We start from the raw sequence: 17,393 nt of genomic DNA, 5'->3' as shown, positions 1-17,393 counted from the left end.
CAATGAAAGAGAGGTTTGCGAAAATAGAAACTGCACAAGTGGTGAACTAATCGCGATGATAATGCATAGTAGAAGAACTGTATCAAGATTACTGCTGCCGCCTGACTCGCTACCGTTGCATTGTGTAAATCGGTACCTGTCGTGGAAACTGCGATGGAGGAAGGATTTCTGCTCCTCGTTCGTAGTTGGTTGGACCATTTTGAAGAAAACTAAAGGGAGTTATTTCCACATAGGAAGTTCGTGCACTTGCGTAACACGCTCTCTAAAATATCACAAAGGACCCCATAAATTGGATGACGTGTTTGGTCGAAATCTCGCGGGACTACTGTTCGAACGTACCTCCAAAATGAAGGCTATACGTTTTGTGGAAAAACACTGACGAAAACGGATCATGCCTTGAAAGAGGTAGCTCAGGCACAAAAGTACCTCAAGCACGTCTCGTACACTACGGCCAATGGGCCTAAAACACTTCAATGCTGAAATATTACGGGCACCATATAGCGAAAATATGGCGTGCGGCTCCTGTAAGGCCTAGAGATGTTCTGAAAATATGGTCGCGTTGTTGGACCACTATGAACCATCTCCAGCTCTGGCGCTTCTGTAATAGCACCCGCCAAATCTAACAACATTCAAGATGTCCAACTTAACTACGTCAACCGCTACTGCGCTGAAAGCTATCAGTGATGCTCTTTCTTTTAGGGCCTACGGGCTGGAGCTGATGGCGTCTCCTGTCGTCGTCGTCGTCGTAACCGTCATCGTATAATCGCCGTCGTCACATGTAGTCACGGTACTAAAAGACCGGGAAACTCATTTACGCCTCGCGCTAGAACGTAAAGGCCCAACCACATGCAGCGTACTTTGGGCGTTTTCACGCGCCGACATCGTCCCGCGTCGAGGCGCGCCAGCGCGCGTCGCCAAAAATGCATGACGACGCGAGCTTACACGCGGGCGACGCCGAAGTCTACGCTCGCCAGCTATCGGCGTCGACGCAGCGTGAGAAACCATCGGAATGCGGGCGGCAGCGTCCGGGTTTCCTGTCCGTCTCGTGGTTTGGGGTCATTCCTTTCAGCAGAAAACAATCAATTTATTTATAACCTGCGCTAATTGGTTGCCTTGAAACAAATTTCAAGCTATTTCTGTTCTAAAGCGCTCATTCATTCGTGGCTTGTTCGGCTTTCATCGGGATATGCGCTCGGTTTGTGTGACTTAAATAAGGGAGCTCTGGCTACATCGCTTGCAGTATTAGCATAAGGTGGCTTGTCCGCAAGATCGGTCCGTGACCAGCAAGCGTTATCAACGCCAGAATTCTAGCGGCGCATTCCATTCCATTCCATTCGTGGTTACTGTTGCTTGCGCAGGGGAGACCGGGGATGTGCGACAGCTTTTCTTGACTCAAATAAAGGAGCTGTGGTTGCATCGCTTGTAGCACTAGCATTATTGTCCTCGGCTCCAAGATGGGTGCGCAAGAAACAAGCGTTACCACTGCTCAAACCTCTCAAATGTGACCAAAACAAAGCACACCCGACAATATTCGTGGGCAGCATCGGCTAGTATACCGAATTCTTCGAGGACGCCTCGACTCCTCCCCAGGACCGGATGGCATTGTCGCAGAGTTCTATTTAACTTTCCGCAAAGAACTTAGCCCCATCCTGGCTGGTGCCTCTGAAGGCACGCGGAAAGACAAACTTCTGCCACCGTCCATGCGGGGAAGCCATCTGGTCCTTATACCAAAAAAAAAAAAAAACCATCAATAGAATCTGCCCCAGATGTTAATGACTTCCGTGCAATTACGCTACTATCAGCTGACTACAAAATGCTCGCCAAGATCCTGGCTAAGCGGCTCGAGTTGGGACTCGGAGGCGTGGTAGGAAACCATCAGACCTGTGGTTTCAAAGGCCGCTCTATCATGCCCAACTTACATGGGATGAGGAGCGCCTGCGAGGCGGCAAAGCCAGGCGTTACCCCGTTGGCAGTGCTCCAACTGGACTTAAGGAAAGCTTTCGACCAAGTAAACAGCCCATATTTGCTAGAGCTTCTACGCCACTGTGGGATTGGGAACATTATGCTAGACTGGATGGAGACTTGTTACAAATTCATTACCACCAGTCTGGTCCTAAATGGTCTGCCGGGAGTTCCCATCCCCGTTCAGAGATCGGTGCGTCAGGGATGCCCGATGTCACTAGTGCTTTTCTCCCGGTACCTAGAGCAACTTTGCCGTATGATCGCCGCGTCAGACCCAATCAGTGACCTTGTACTATAGGGGACGAGGAATTGCGAGTCCTGGTATATGCGGATGAAGTGGCCTTCTTCTGCTCATCCGTGGAGCAGGCGGGTGAGGTGGTAGAGCTGGCTCGTCGCTTCTGCGGCTTTTCTGGTGCAGAAATAAACATGGCCAAGTCAGGGGGTGCCTGGCTTGGTGAGTGGGTTGGTAAGCCTCGACGCCTTTTCGGCACTGATTGGAAGGATAGTTTGGGGAGCTATCTCGCAGTAAATTTTAACCTGACTGGAGCGTGCGTGCTAAGATGGCGGGGGAAACTGGCGGCTGCTGAGAGAAACCTTCAGCCATGGAGGACGAGACACGTCACCATTTTCTCCAGGGCACACGTCTGAAATGCCCTCGTATACCCTGCCATGCTGTACAGCGCACGTATCACGACTATCGACGCCAGCACAATTCACAAACTCCACCGGTTATGGACCATCTTTCTCCGGCGTTCAACATATGAACCCATGCATCGGTCCAACCTGTTTTGGAATCTGGAGAAAGGAGAGGCCTTGTGAACGTACAGCTCAAGCTGATCGTACAGCGCTTCTTTTATTTCCGCGACCAGCCGGACTCTTTCCTCCGCGCGGCATTACAGCACCTCGGCTCCGCTCACCTGGCCAGGTGGGTCGCCACGTCAGAGGGTCTTAGCCACGGCCTAAGCTACACTGGTTTCTACAAAGAGGCAGCCGCGGCGCTCGTGAGCTTGGAGGAGCAGCTTCCCTGGGAATACCTCTTCGCCACAAGCCCACGAAGGCTTTACTGGGACCTCCTGGCGAAAGGCCTCCCGCCTCCTCTTTACCGGCAGCCTTCCGAGAGCGCGCCAGGCACGAACGTATTGAGGCGTGTGAAAGCTCTTCCTGTACCCACAGGGTCTAAGGATTTCTTTTTTCGCTTCCGCGTCGGAGTGTTGCCCGTTATGGCGCGGCAGTAGTCTCGGGGCTTCTTTATGTCTCACGGTGCAGGATGCGCCTGTGCGGCCAACGGATATGCCTGAGCACGTTTTCCTTGCATGCAACACTCCCAGTACTTTTGGGGCGAAATTCAGTCATTCTTTGGCACCCGATGGCAGATAACCTAGCCGAGCCTCAGGTTCCTAAATGCGGAAGCGGGAGGTCCGGCCCTTCGCGACTGTGTCTTCGTCCTGGGCCTCCGCTCTCTCTGGAGGGCACGGACGGACGCGGTTGAGTGCTCAGTGAGCCAAAAACCAGCCTGGCGCCACTTCATTCAGAAAGTAAACTAGACCACGAGCGCGCTGGAGGGACCCCAGTCGGACGAGACACTGCGCGAGGCACTGGCGAAAAGTGGTCAGGCGGCGAGTTCATTTGAAACAAAGGAGGCCATCCGCCGAGATAAACGCGTGTCTGTGTGAGTGGGCATTGAAGGTACGCACGCCAGATACGGCAGGCGGCAGTACTCACCTTACCCAGCTCTTTATTTCCGTTTTATTTTCTTTCGATTTCTTTCGTCAACTCTGATTCATTCTTTGTATATATATATACCTCATAGCCAGCAACCTGTTATTGGCTTTTTTTCCTTGATGCATTGTGAAATTTGTTGTTCATACTACAAGCCTTGGTATTGCCTGTAACCGAGACCTTTTTTTTCCCCTATATATCTATGTGCCTGTGTGTTCATGCGTAACAATAAGCCTGTTAGGCGCTGTCGTACTTTCACGTCCCATCTCTTGCCCCCATGTCAACTGTACTTACATTTATTTCTGTAAATAAAGTTATTGTTGAAAAAAAAAATCCTGGCGTGGTCGAGCGGTTGCATGCCGAACTTCCGTTTTGAAAGCCCGCGGTTCGAATCCTGGCAAAGACTTGGTGTTTTTTGTTTGTTTTTTGTTTTTTTTTTTTTTTGTGGTAAGGGTTTGATCAGTTTTTTTTTACAGGGTACACAAAGGCTTCCAGAGTACCTTCCCTTTTATCTACAAATGACGTTCGACGGTAACCTCAGTATCAAGGCATCGCTGAAATTTGTTTCGCTTACACTTTCAATTCATGAACGTGCAGTCGATACATAAGATGAAGGTTAAATCAAGTAGCAATGAAAGCAGTTCTGCGAAGTGCGTCTTCGTTTATTATCCTATCTTAATTTGTTCAGATTTGACCGTGCTGACTCGAGATACATTTCGCAGCATTTCAATATTTGCCCGCCAACATTTAGCAATGAATAAAGACGCCAACTGATTTTTTTTTTTTTTGCTAAAGCTAGCGTCTTGATAATTGCAGTTCAAGAATCGGCAATAACTGCTCATAAATGACTTCAAGAGGATGGCATACGTGTCCAGCGACACCCGCCGACGCAGTGACTGGCGCGCGACTTCGCCGGTCTCACGCGCGGTTACTCGCCCTCTCCTGCGGGTCCGCGCGTTGCCGCCGGACGACGCCGACGCTCGCCCGACGCGTGATTTCGCGTCCACGTGGTTAGGGCTTAACGCGTACAGAAAAGAAAAATACCGGCATACTCGCTTACGTCTCACGCTGGAGCGCTTCGTAACGCGTACTAAAAAAGCACCGGGACACTCGTTTACGCCTCGCGCTAGAGAACTTCGTGCTTCAAAAAACAAGAGACATTTACAGCAAAGTTGTATACCTCTACCCCCAACGGCTTTATCTCCGTTGGCAAAAACGCCAAGGCGCCAAGAATGCACTAATACACAGCATACTTCGCCCCGCTCAAGGTTTCACGTTAGTGGAGATGGCCCGGGATTTTCACTGCAAATACCTCCTAAACTTGAGGCGTGCTGTATGTATCCAAGGTGTTAGACATTTTTGGGGAGGAAACGTTCACGCGAAAGCCTACAGGTCGAGGAAGCTCTTCCTCCCCACAAAAATTCGGTTTGCGTGAAGTACCTTCACATTTTTTTTTTTTTTTTTTCATTTCATAGAGCGGGTACTGCCGAAGAAAAACATCAGGCACGAAAGGATTGCGAAGGCGGGAAAACTGCATTGCATTGAATAAACCTCCAATGAATTCACCACAAGAGGAGCAGAACGGGAGCGGAACCACGAGAGAGGTGGGCGGGGGAGACAGGAAAGGCAGTCAAGGCCCGTTCATAGCGACGAAGGCGAGCGAAAGCGACGGGAATTACGTCGCTTTGTCACGCGACGATATATAGTTCCTGTCGAATGGTCATGACCAATTTTTGTCGCCGCGCGACGAAGCGACAGAATTCCCGTCATTTTCGTCGCTACTGTGAACGGGCCTTTACGGAACAGCGGCGGCAGAAGACAGTCGTCCTTCCTGTTTGCACCGAAGCTAGCAGATACGCGGCCAAGTTTTAAAGACGATAGCTTTTCCTGAACTAATTAAAACCGAAGATCAGTGTATGTGTATCTGTCCGTCCGTCCTTTCGCCCCTTAATTCAGCTATTTGGCCAAAAGATCAAATCGAAGCCCCTTTCTTAAGAGAATGATGGTTATAGAGAAAAGAGCTCCACAAACCAGTAACAAAAGGTTCCAGAAGAAGGTGCACGAGCAGTGGAACGCTGGAAAATTGAATTGACTCGAACAAACCCCCACCGTGTTTATAGTAGGAAGAGAAAGACCGGAAGGGAAGAGTGTGAGAGGTGGACCAGAAAGACAAAAGAGGCATTTACGTGGCACTGGTGGCAGAATACTATCGTGTTTCCGCGACATTTGCAGCGGAGCAAGCAGATCCGCGGCCTTCTTTTGGGGGGTGAACCCCCTTAGGGACTCGGGCTGTCCGTGTCTCCTGTCGTCGTCACCGTTTCATGAACACTGGGACACTTGTTTTCCAACGGCTCGCGCTAGAACACGCCGTGCTTTGAAGACACGAGACTTTTACAGCGAAGCTATATATCTCTAGCCCCCAAAGGTTTCATCTCCGTGAGCAAAAACTACAAGGCGCCAAGAATACACTTACACACTACACGCTTCGCTCCTCCCCAGGTTTCACGTTAGTGGAGTTGGCCCTGTTTTTGTCAACTGCTCTGTCTGTTCTGAGGTCGAGTCCTACCATTTATGTCGGCATGTCATCTTTGTTGCAGAAAATCAGGAATTTTCTAGGGGCGAAGCCCCTTAGGGGTTCGGGCTGTCATCGTCGATGTCAGCATCTCATGTAGTTACGGCACTAATAAAACACCGAAGCACTTGTTTTCCAATGCCTCGCGCTACAGCGTAACGCGTACTAAAAGTGCATAATGGATAAAACCGGTTCAAAATAAACTAACATGATTTAAAGATTTGTGTAATGCTCTCTGTCCGCTTCAGCAATCGTCAAGCAGAAGCACAAGCTGTTTATAGGCGGGCTATAATTTGTGTTATACTCAAATAACTGGGTCTTGACACCGGGTCTTGACCCTAGCCTTGATAGGGATTGTCGGTCGAAGCAAGTAAAAGCACACTTCCCTGGTGCCGGGCTTCGTTGTTCACCTAGGACGAGCCTAAACTTCGGCGACTGTATGCCACGTCCCCAGATGTAGCGGATGGACGGGAGTTTGCTGACAGATGAGGTCAGTGTAGCATGCGCTGCGTCCACCGCATCGCGACTCGACGAACCCACTACTGTTTAAAGTCCTGCTGGCGCGAGGTGTTAGTCCGGGAGGGGCGAGCGCGTAAAGCCCGCATCACGGCTGCGCTCAACGATACGTTGTGGAGGCTTCGGATAGTAAAAAAATTAGCAGTGGCTTAGCTCGGCTATGCCAGGATATACGTATTCTTAGGTTTCCTGGTTGTCTAGGATTAGCTGATTATCATGGTTACTGCTGCTAAAACGATCACCAATCAAATCCAATCCAGTCCAGTCCAGTCCATTCCAGTCCAGTCCAGTCCAGACCAGTCCACTCCAGTCGCTGCTCTTCGTGCATGCGCAGCACGGCTCTCCATGAGCCACGCGAAATGGCTATGAAGCGTCTCCGGCTCAGCGTCAGACTTGGCTACTGCGCATCTGAGGCGCACAGCTGGGCACGCGCCGGCGCCAGTGCATCTGCCGCGGCTATGACGTCACTCCTCTGGATTGCGCAGACCGGCGGATGTGCAGACCCAATTCTCTACACACCCGTACTCCAATTGGCTTGGATTTCCAATCCAATACAATCCAATGTATTCCAATCCAATCCAAATACAAATTCAATCCAATCCAAATCCAATACAATCTAATTTTCCTCGCGCTTGCGCAGCACGGCCCTTCAAGGTCCACGCGAAACTGCTCAACCTCGGCCAGTGTAGCTCACGCTACAAAATGGGCGGCGCTTTAACCTTCACCATGCGTGACTACGTAAATGTATTGAGGGCGCGATATGAACACCTGTTACGGCAGCCCTCTCGCGCAGCTAGTACTGCACAGTTTTCAGGCCGACCGGTGTCAGATCCATCCGTGTTACGGTAAGTCAAAGCAGGCGCGCTTGACGGACCAGGATTGGCGCAAGTGCCAGAGGCTATGTTTGCCGGACGGCTAAAAAAGCGCTAATACCGACTACATTTGTAAGGTGTTCACGGCACATTTTTCTCGCCTCCTGACCTCAGATAATACGTTGCAGGAATAAGTCTTTGGGGAATGGCTACCGGATTTTGTGAGGCGCTGCCACAGGTACACAATGGCCTGGCGAGCAGGCTACGTGCGCTGCATCGACAGAGGAGCTGTATGATCGCGTCAGACGTCTAAACGGCGCGGCAGCGCCGGGCCCTGATGGCATACCGGCAAGGTTTTACAAGATCTTTTTTTCCGTTGTTGGACGTGCGCTTCTGTCATGGTGAACGGCTTTCTTCTTTATAGAGAGCGGCCGGATTCCTTTCGCGAGGCGTGAGACGTGCTAATAGCGAAGCCTAGAGGAAACCCTTCGGACCCAGGTGCGTACAGACCAATCACGTTCCTCAACACTGGTTATAAAATTGTCGCGTCCATTCTAGCCCGCCGAATGAGCAACATACTCCCGCATATCCTAACCAGCGGGCAAACTTGCAGCGTCCCGGGGTGGTGAATTTTTTCATCCTTGGCCCTGACGCACGACCTATTTCACTTCGCGTCGGGGAACCGGCATTTCCGTTTGTTTCATATCGGTCGATCAGGCGAACGCTATCGATAACTCTGAGTGGAGCACCGGTACATGCTCGGCTGTACAGCTGCAAACCCCATATATTAAAAATAATGCATCCTTTATTCGTTGCCATAAACAGTTTTCTATCGACGTGACCGGTGTTGCAACCGATTCAGTTGTCTGGCAACCATTCTAGTAGCAGAACTCGGACTTACTGGCTGTTTGTACGGTTTGTAGCCAGTTTCCTAGCTTAAGTTCACGTTGTTCTGCCGAATTCTCTTCGGAATCTTACCTGTTTTGTATCGAAAAGCACAAGACCGCTCAAGCGAAAAAAAAGTGCCCCTTGCGTGATTTGAACTTGCGGTGGCCTGGCCAGCCTGCTTTGAAGTCAGAAACTTTATTTACAGCACTAACCACGAAACAAGCGCGCGCGGCAGAAAACTGCGACATAAACGCTGCTTCGCATTTGTAAGCCAGCGCTCCGGTGTTTTTTTCATTAATTCAAGTCAACCCGGAGGTTTAACCGCCAACCTACTGTTGAACTCTTCTTCAGTAAGCCAAAGTGGAGCATACCCAATCAGCAAAACAACTTTAACAGCAGTGTTTATTTGAGGAAACAGGAACGCAATCGAACTGCGTGATGGCGGGAGTCGGCGACTGGGTGCTCTCACAGCTTCTCGCTAGTTATTTTGCCGCTTGATGAGTAAGCGGCGGGTTGGTTTTAAGTTCCGACTACTCGAAGTCCGTTCGATAAATGTGTTTATGTAGTAAATTCTCATTTTAAGCTTTCGGTCATTTATCTCGTCAGGTCAGAAGTTTTACGTTCGCGCAACTCACATTACAGGCTACGTGAGACAAGTTTGTTGAGGTATACCGGCAAGCAGAACGACAGTTTAGACTCGTGCGAAACAGCGTAAACAGTTTAGGAATGCCCAGTTTACTTTAAACGTGGTTACTTCTGCCTGCGCCACTCGTCCACTTTGTTGACTGAAAGTTCGACGATGTTGATCAGTCGTATCAGAGAGCAGACATGTCCCGTTCAGTTGCAGGACGAGTTTCATCATGGCGCCGATGTTGTAGCTTTATCTGCGCTTTGCGAGCCCTTTCTATGCCGACATGTTGTGCAGACGAGGGGAAAATGTGATTGGCTGCTTAGTAAGACGTCACGACTCCCTTCACGGGTTGAGGAGGAAAGACTAGGTGAAACCGGAGCTGCACTTTTTTCCCTATTTTACGATATCGGGCTACGAAACGGGTACGTATGGATGGTTTGTTTATCAAGGTTTCACAGATAAAAGTACCCACACAACACAGTTTGTTTGAAAGTCTCTTCACGACCCCATATGCGGACGATTTGTCCTATTTTCTCCGGCATGAGGGCAGCTATACGGGTGTTTATACGGCTATTTTCGGAGTATGGTGAGCTGTCTGGATCCCGGCTGAACATGGGCAAAACCAGAGCAGTACGCTTTGGGTCGCTTGCCACTGACCTTGCTGGAGATGTAGAGTGGGTGAGGAAAGTCCGGGTGCTAGGCATAATTTTCCACGCGTCTGGAGAAGTTGCCCGTGAAACGTGGAAGGGTCTATTGGACAAACTCATCGCTATAGCTTCAACTTTCAGGCTGTCGCTCTCTGAGAGGAGCTATATTATTAAGTCGTGCGTTTCAGCGGCGCTCTTTTACGTGGTGAGAGTGGCACGGCCCCCTTGCGACATAACCCGTCGGCTGGCCACAAAAAATGGCTCTTTTTTCTGGGCTGACAAGACCGAGTCAGTTGCGCGCGCTCTGATGCGCCTGCTCCGCAGCATGGGCGGCTTTAGCATGCATGCCATGCCTGAACCCGATGTCAAGCGTTCTAGCGTTGCGCGGTGTGTGGGAACCGGTAGATGATGGTGAGTACCCGGGACAGGCTCTGCTTCGCTACTTCTTAGTACAGCTCTCTAGTTGTTTTATGATGAGCCTATTCCCGGACGTACAGTCTTGCAGCCACCGGCTTTCTATAGGTACGTTGTCAAAACACTTAGAGGCTTTCAGTGCAGCAACTCAGATGTGGATATTACAGCCTCATCTGCAACTGAGATATGCGAGAATTAAATTGCTATTGGGCAGCTGGATGATTGGCAAAAGGAGAGGTCTTGCGGGGCCCGCAGTTAACGCCAGCGGTACTTCCTGCAGACATTCGTGATTTCGGGTGGCTGCGTGGCTGGAGAGCCCTGATGACATGTCACCACCTAGCAGCACTTGGTGTGGTTCGCTCTGCTCGGTGCCTGCAATGCGGACGCACTGACACTCTAGAGCATGCTCTTTTGGAGTGCCGTGTGGCCGCCACATTCTGGGTTTTACTCAGCAAAATGTTTGAGCTTAGGCTGGGAGCCCCCACAAAATCGAGAGGTCCCTTCATTCGCTTTCCGTTGTGAGTGGGCGCCTTTGTTGTTTGGAGCCAGTGAGGTGTAGCCGCCTTGCAGGCACGACAGCAGCGTGCGATGTACCCCCTGTTGTGGCGCGTTCGTAAGATGGCCATAGAGCACTTGCAGCATGAGCTGGTGGCGCCACCGCCTCAGCAAGCACGCAATTGCGCCTCTCACCAGCGCTTCTCCAGCGCCTAATCAGCGCGCGCCGTTTGGCAAAAGAAAGACTTGCAATCTTTGAATACCCTGATACACTGCATGCTTCGCCCCTCCCCAGGTTTCATGTTAGTGAAGATGGCTCGGGATTTTTTTTTATATTGTTGTTGGTATTGCCCCCCCCCCAAAAAAAAAAAAAAGATGCCGAGAATATAGCTACCACGGCGAACACCAATCCTATTGATGTTCGACGTGAAGACGTGAAAACGTGAAAACAGAAACAGAGCTGGCCTAGGGCACCTCTGTTTCCGTTTCTACGTTTTGTTTGCGGATAGTATTTGCCACCATCCTCTAAAAAGAGGCACAGAGCAAAATGAAGCGCAACCCGGAGATAGTGAGTAAACCATTAACCATTTTCAGCGCGTTCCCGAAAAAATAGCTCGCAGTGCGCCAATATCTCGCCCCGTACACGCTCGCGTAGAGCTGTACGTGTCAACGCCCGCATGTTGTTGGGAGAACGTGCGGCTTCTCTCGTTCCAAGCCCCGGTCCCCAGCTGCTGCGGAGCAGCTTAGTTATTTCCGAAATCCGGGCTTAAAATCTTTCCGAGGGCTTCATCTATATCGGCTAGTGACGCCGTCTTTCTCCGCAGGGCTGTTGATTAGGGCTTATTGTAAGCGGAAGGCAGTTGCCGGAAACGATGGAGGTGGTCTGGTCAATACCGGGCTCGGTGGGGCTGCAGGCTTATAAGTTAGCCGATTTAACGTCCCGTACTGCAGTATGAGCGATGCCCTGAGTAAATACGGCATGTCGAAACACTCTAAATACCTCAATATTGTACGAATGCTCCTCTTCTTCTTTTTTTTTTTTTTTTTGAGCCTGTGCTAGATGGCGAGAAAACAGCTCAATCGGCCCCGCTGTGAAGTTTTCCTATTTAATCTGTAAATTCCGGTAACTGCGACCAGAGCTCAGCCTCGCAAAGATGGTCACCCGTATCGTAATAAAAGCAGTGTGTGATTGGCTGGCGCCCGTAGGGGAACAGCGGAGGGAGGCACCAGCTAACCATACTGCTTTTCTACGATATCTTACTTGTGAACAACTTTGTGAATCCGGGCCCAGGTACTTTTCGCCAACATCTGCCGGCACACGTGCGGGTTCCTTACGCGCAGCCTATTAGAAAGGAAAAAAACCAACGACTAAGATAGACTGTGATTTCAGTCGATGAAGCATGATTCATAAACCCTACTGCACCGACACAAAAGTGCCACTAGACTTCTGTGGTTGATTTCTTTCAAATGCGGCAGCATTTCATCAAACCAATAATGTAGTTTTATTTTTCTGTTTCTTGGATGAGAAGGAATGCGGTCCGAAATTACGTACGAACATGGACAAAATTGCTTAGAACTCTTTTCCCGAAACTGTTTTAATCTATGCTCGCCCATGAGGCTTTATTAGATAGTGACGTTTCCACCTCCTCTCTCTCACCGAGAACCGCAGGCTACTACAACGCAAGTTAATCGTACCTGAAACTCCTCTCGCTCCGCTAAGAATACGGTAAACACTTACGAACCTTCGGTATGCACCGTATACGAGGCAATATTAAATTAAACGGGTTATCTCTCACTACGACTTCACGAAATGGTTCTCAGATTTCGGTTTTGAAGCGACGTTGTAAATTGTCCTTGATTCAGATTTTCAAAAAGGATATTTTCGAAGAGAAGACAAATAATTCCTCGGCACAAGTAGTTTCGGGGTGACCTTTATAAGGGTGGAGAAAAAACTAGCGTGTTTGTGTTCATACGAAAAGCCTGAAGGAACCCAAGAGGTATGAGCCCGCGACGAGCTGCGTCTTCGCACGCACAGCGCTTGCGAAGACGCAGCTCAGAAACCGAGCGGCACGGAGCTGGAAGAAGGCGGGGTGTCCGCTGGGAAAGGTATGAAGGGAAACGGCCCTTGCACGAACGTCGCGCAACAAAAGCAATCGCTGCGTGCCGCCGCTGGCGGACGAGTGTCTCGCGGTGGGGGCGCAGTACGTGTTTGCGAGTAATGGCGTCGCTTCCGAGCTAATCTCGGCTAATGAGGGATTAATGGCATTGCTCACGCCTCTATGCACAGCGGGCCCCGGCGCTAACGACGCTGAGGGCGAGAAGGACGAACCTGCGCATTCCGCGGCTTCGAGGCATCTTGCTGGTTCCCCGCGCCGCCGAGCGCTATAAGCGGAGATGCGTGCCTCGACGACGGTGGCGCGCCGTCTCTGCTAGTCTCGGCGACAGCTCGACAAAGTACCCAGTTGTTGACGCAGGCGCCATGGTGCCGCGGTAGCTACTTCGCAAGCGAGCAAGCCGTCCGCCCTACTGTGAACCAATTAAGTTTATTCTCTCTCCCTCTCTATCTCGCTACGAACATATTACCGAAGGTACCTTAAACAGCTCGCTGCGGGATGGTAATACGGCAGAAGATGCCCCGCATTACACGAACCGCATCATTACACTCCTGCGCGAATGAACTGTTTCTGCAGTGAAGACCTTCGAAGAATCTTCATGGCGAGGTTAAGGAGACTGCTGCCTCGCCTGCAATTCATGCGCAGTACAAGCGGGCTTCACGCAGCTTTTTTTTTTTTTTCAAGATGCTGTGACTATATATAGCACCGGGGCACTCTAGCAGTTAGTGCAGCGGCAATGCAGCATCAGGTAATGCAGCATCAACCCTCTCTTTTCCATCCCCGTAAACCCTGTTCGAGGTGCACCTGCCAGGCGTCGCGGGAGAGTTCCGCGAACGTGAATGCACCGAATCGCCTCCGTGCGTCCTAGCCGCGGCAGCGCTGCTTGGCAACGTACGTAAGGCTGTCGCGACGCCGTTTACGGGCTGTCGTAAACGAATGCTCCGAGGCGATCTATCCCGGCAGGCGGAAAGTATACAGCAAGGTTATTGCAGCGGCTTGGGCACTTTCGTCTCTGTCTCTGGGCCCCGCTTACGAGCAGCTCGGCCACTGCTGACGAACTAGCGCGGCAGTGTCGACACCCTTCGGGCAACGTTCCGAGAAAACTGGGGCAAACACACGCGAGCACTGCCACAGTGCTCGTTGTCGTTAGGGGCATTGAAATGGCTCTGTTCAGCTGTCCTTGTGAGGCTTGCCGAGAATTGCTTGGGTAGCGCTGTCTCGAAAATCATCTACCAACGGAAGCGACGTTAGGCTAAAAAATTGGGGTGTTTTTCGTATCTGGTCTTCCAAACAACGTGGCGTTAGTTTGCAAGTCGTTGCGGTTACCCGGTGCTTTTTTCCGATTCCTTTATAGTGAGGGGGTTGGTTATTGTCGGTGACATGTTTGAGTGGTGTCCCCTGGCTCTGACGTCAGCTTAGGGACTAGCGCCGGTGTCGTCTGCTACACTCGCGCCGCTGTCGTTCGCTTGTTAGGGGCAGCAGTGCCTGTGCTAGAAATCGCCCGGTTTGATGCTTTGGTAGATTAGAAAGCATATTTTGAGTAATTCAGTTATTTTGGCTATTGACACCTCTGAATAGTTTCAATCTGTATACCGCACAAGTTTGCAACACACGAGGAGAGAGAGAGAGAGAGACAACTTTTTTCAGAGCATCGGTCAGATGATTGTGTGTAACTCATTTTTTCTAGCTTACTTGCGAATTTCAGGGCTCAGAACTCATCGATAAGTACTCAATATGCATAGGCTTCGCTAAAGTATTTTTGAGATGCTCTTATAAAGACAACAGTCGGTAATGCTACGCAGCAAGCAGCGGGTCACACAGCAGGAAATAAAACAACTATCTTCTATTTCTTTGGTTGTTGTTGACTGGTATCAGATAAATATTTTTTTTCTGTGCCCAATGCATTAATTTTTCTGGACTGTCACAACCGTCTTATTAAAAGTTTTGGAGATGTTTGGGAGGCCCACAAAGTTCGTGTGGATATTTTCTTCAGGCTGTAAGGCATACAGCACCTCCTTCAGATACTGGCTTTCGTTGTGGCTGCATTGAGATGGTCCATATCCCCAGCGTGCGTTGTTTATTCCCATGCAGATGCAATGAGAAAGTTTGTGCTACGCCACTGCGAAACGGCGCAGACAACGTTGTCCAAGTACCGGAAGGCGGCTTTTCTGCACTGAATTTCTACCGTAACTATCGTTATCGTAACGAACTGAACGTCAACCCGAACAGTAATGACATGATTACGGTGTTGAAGGCTTGATGTACTCGCTAAAGACCGCAATAAATAGTATACATGCCAATTTTCAGTATAACAACAATCGAAAACTACGAATATGTCCAAGCAGCTCTTTATTGTTTTCCGACCTCTTCAGACATAACGAACAAATCCTGGCCTACTCCGGATGACGTTCCGTGATTTAAAATTACTTTTACTCTCTTGTCCTGGACGGAAGAGCCCGCCCACTGACCAGCTCGATTTTACTGTTAAATAAAGTCTTCTCCTTCTCCTCATCTTCGTGAGCGCAGTTTTACTGGAATACATATTTCAACATTGGAGAAATATGGATGTGGGAAATGTACCGAAATATCCCTCCAGGTCTTGACAAACTAGCGTTACTGTATTTTACCCATACACGTTGCTCCTTTTGCTCAATAAGCCTCTATACTGGTTAGAAGCCTGGTGTACAACCAGCACGTGCCTATCACACGCTAGGTTATTTGAAACTCAACCTACATTTTTCGTGCCCCATCGAGCATGTCGGCACACTTTCACGCCATGAAAACGTAAAGTGGTGTGATACAATACTTTCGAGCGTTCGGCATTGTTGCAAAAACTGTTTTACTTTACATACGATTACCGGGAATTCATCGTAAGGCGTTCTGCCAAAGCTGACAACACGAAGGCCCGGAATTTGTTTTGGGCTTGCATTTTGGCCGTTGTCGGTTATTAGACTCTGGCTGTTCCATTTGATCGAAAGACTGCTGAATACAGAAGCTGACGCTTATGTCCGACTCTCTGAGCTCCGCACAGGACCGGCTTCTCAGGAATAGGGCGACGCCGGCAATGTTTCTTCCGGAGCGGTATCAAAAACTATACTTTGGATACCTTGAGTTAGGGTATGCGATTTTAAGTATTTTATTGTGATACAAAGCTGCGCACGCGTAATGTTTGGTGCGGACAAGCATAACAAGTCAACCGATCGCAAAGAAACAGTAGGGAGAGCGAGCCAGAGTGAAGCAGACGACAAATACGAGAATCCCTAAGCTGACGTCACGGAGACGCGCTTCGCAGCACCGCCTGTGGTCGCACTCACCACCAAATGGAAAACATCTTCTCGGCTTGGGCAGTGAGGCTGCCCCCCGTAGCCATGTGTTTGCCGCCGACATCTCGGAGCATGCTCTGCCGGGTGCCTGTCTGAAAAATAAAATGTTTTTGTTAGTTTCGAGGTTTTGTAAATCCAACTTAGGCCCATTTTCTGCAGATGCTAGAGTGATAACCACTGGGCCTTGAGCATTTCTTTGACACAGTGCAGATACACGTGACTTATAGAATCAAAAAACCACGCAACACTGTTGAAAAAGTATAAACCAAAGTCGAACCCTTTTAAAGTTAGAAATATAAATCCGGAAGGCAGAAACACGCATCAGGCAGTTGAATTCAGCTCTGAGGCTTACTATGGGGGGCATGCAGGCTACAAATGCATGCGCACTACTGCCAAAACATTGCCGCCTTCGCCGCTAAGAATGTAATTGTGGGTTTTCGTTTCAAGTGTTACAAACTGTTTTGAGGTCCAAGCGGTGGAAGATTTTACGTCTAGTGGATTCTCCATAACTGGAAAGAGCAACGCAGGAAAAGACGTGCGATTTACTGCTTCTGAAAAACCCATAAACACACACAACGCATGTGCACATTTTCCCCGGCAGTCTCGCCTCCGGAAGGTGGAATTTTTCGTGGACCAAGGGTTTTGTTCCGTCGCGTACACAGCTCGCGGGACGAAGACATGACCGAGCGACGTCTAGTCCAGTGCAGCTCTGTTGTGCTCCCTTCACGCCGAAGCGCGCGTCATCTCACGAGCAGCGCCGGCAGAGCAGGAAGGCGCGTTCGGCGCGACCGGCAGTCGTGGCCCGAGGCGATCCCATCAATTCCACTCCCGAGAGCACGACGGAACTAACGAGAGCGCGATCGGTCCGCTGGGCTATCCGTGGCGGGGCCCCGGGTCCCCCGGGAAACGTCGAAGATGGAGCACGTCGGCTGTGCATGCGCGCGCAGACACGACCAGTGAGCGAGGGGGAGGCAGCGGGAATCGCGCCCGTCCTGTGGCGCAAGATTGCGGACCCGCCCCGTGGGGACACCGCAGGCTGCTGACTGGCCGGCGACTACGCGCGCCCCTTCTACACGGCGGGGTTGTGCAATGTTCGCCAGCTGCAACGGCGCCCGAACGTGGTGCCGCGCAGTCACGCACCTGGTCCGTGCTCCGCACAAGCGGCCGACAAGCCCCTTGTGGCTTACGGTGAAGCCAGATTCGTTTTCCCCGGCGGATGCCACTGTCGGTGAACGGACTGAACGGTCTGGACCCCGCAAGAAACGTCCCCCATCGTTTCGCCGTGTGTTGCGCAACAGCC

Source organism: Haemaphysalis longicornis, unplaced genomic scaffold (genome assembly GCF_048455015.1).
Source record: "Haemaphysalis longicornis isolate Haplotype H1 unplaced genomic scaffold, Haemaphysalis longicornis Haplotype H1 scaffold_2, whole genome shotgun sequence".
NCBI lineage: Eukaryota > Metazoa > Arthropoda > Arachnida > Ixodida > Ixodidae > Haemaphysalis > Haemaphysalis longicornis.
The sequence above is the reverse complement of the archived record's forward strand: the minus strand, read 5'-3'. Positions refer to the sequence as shown.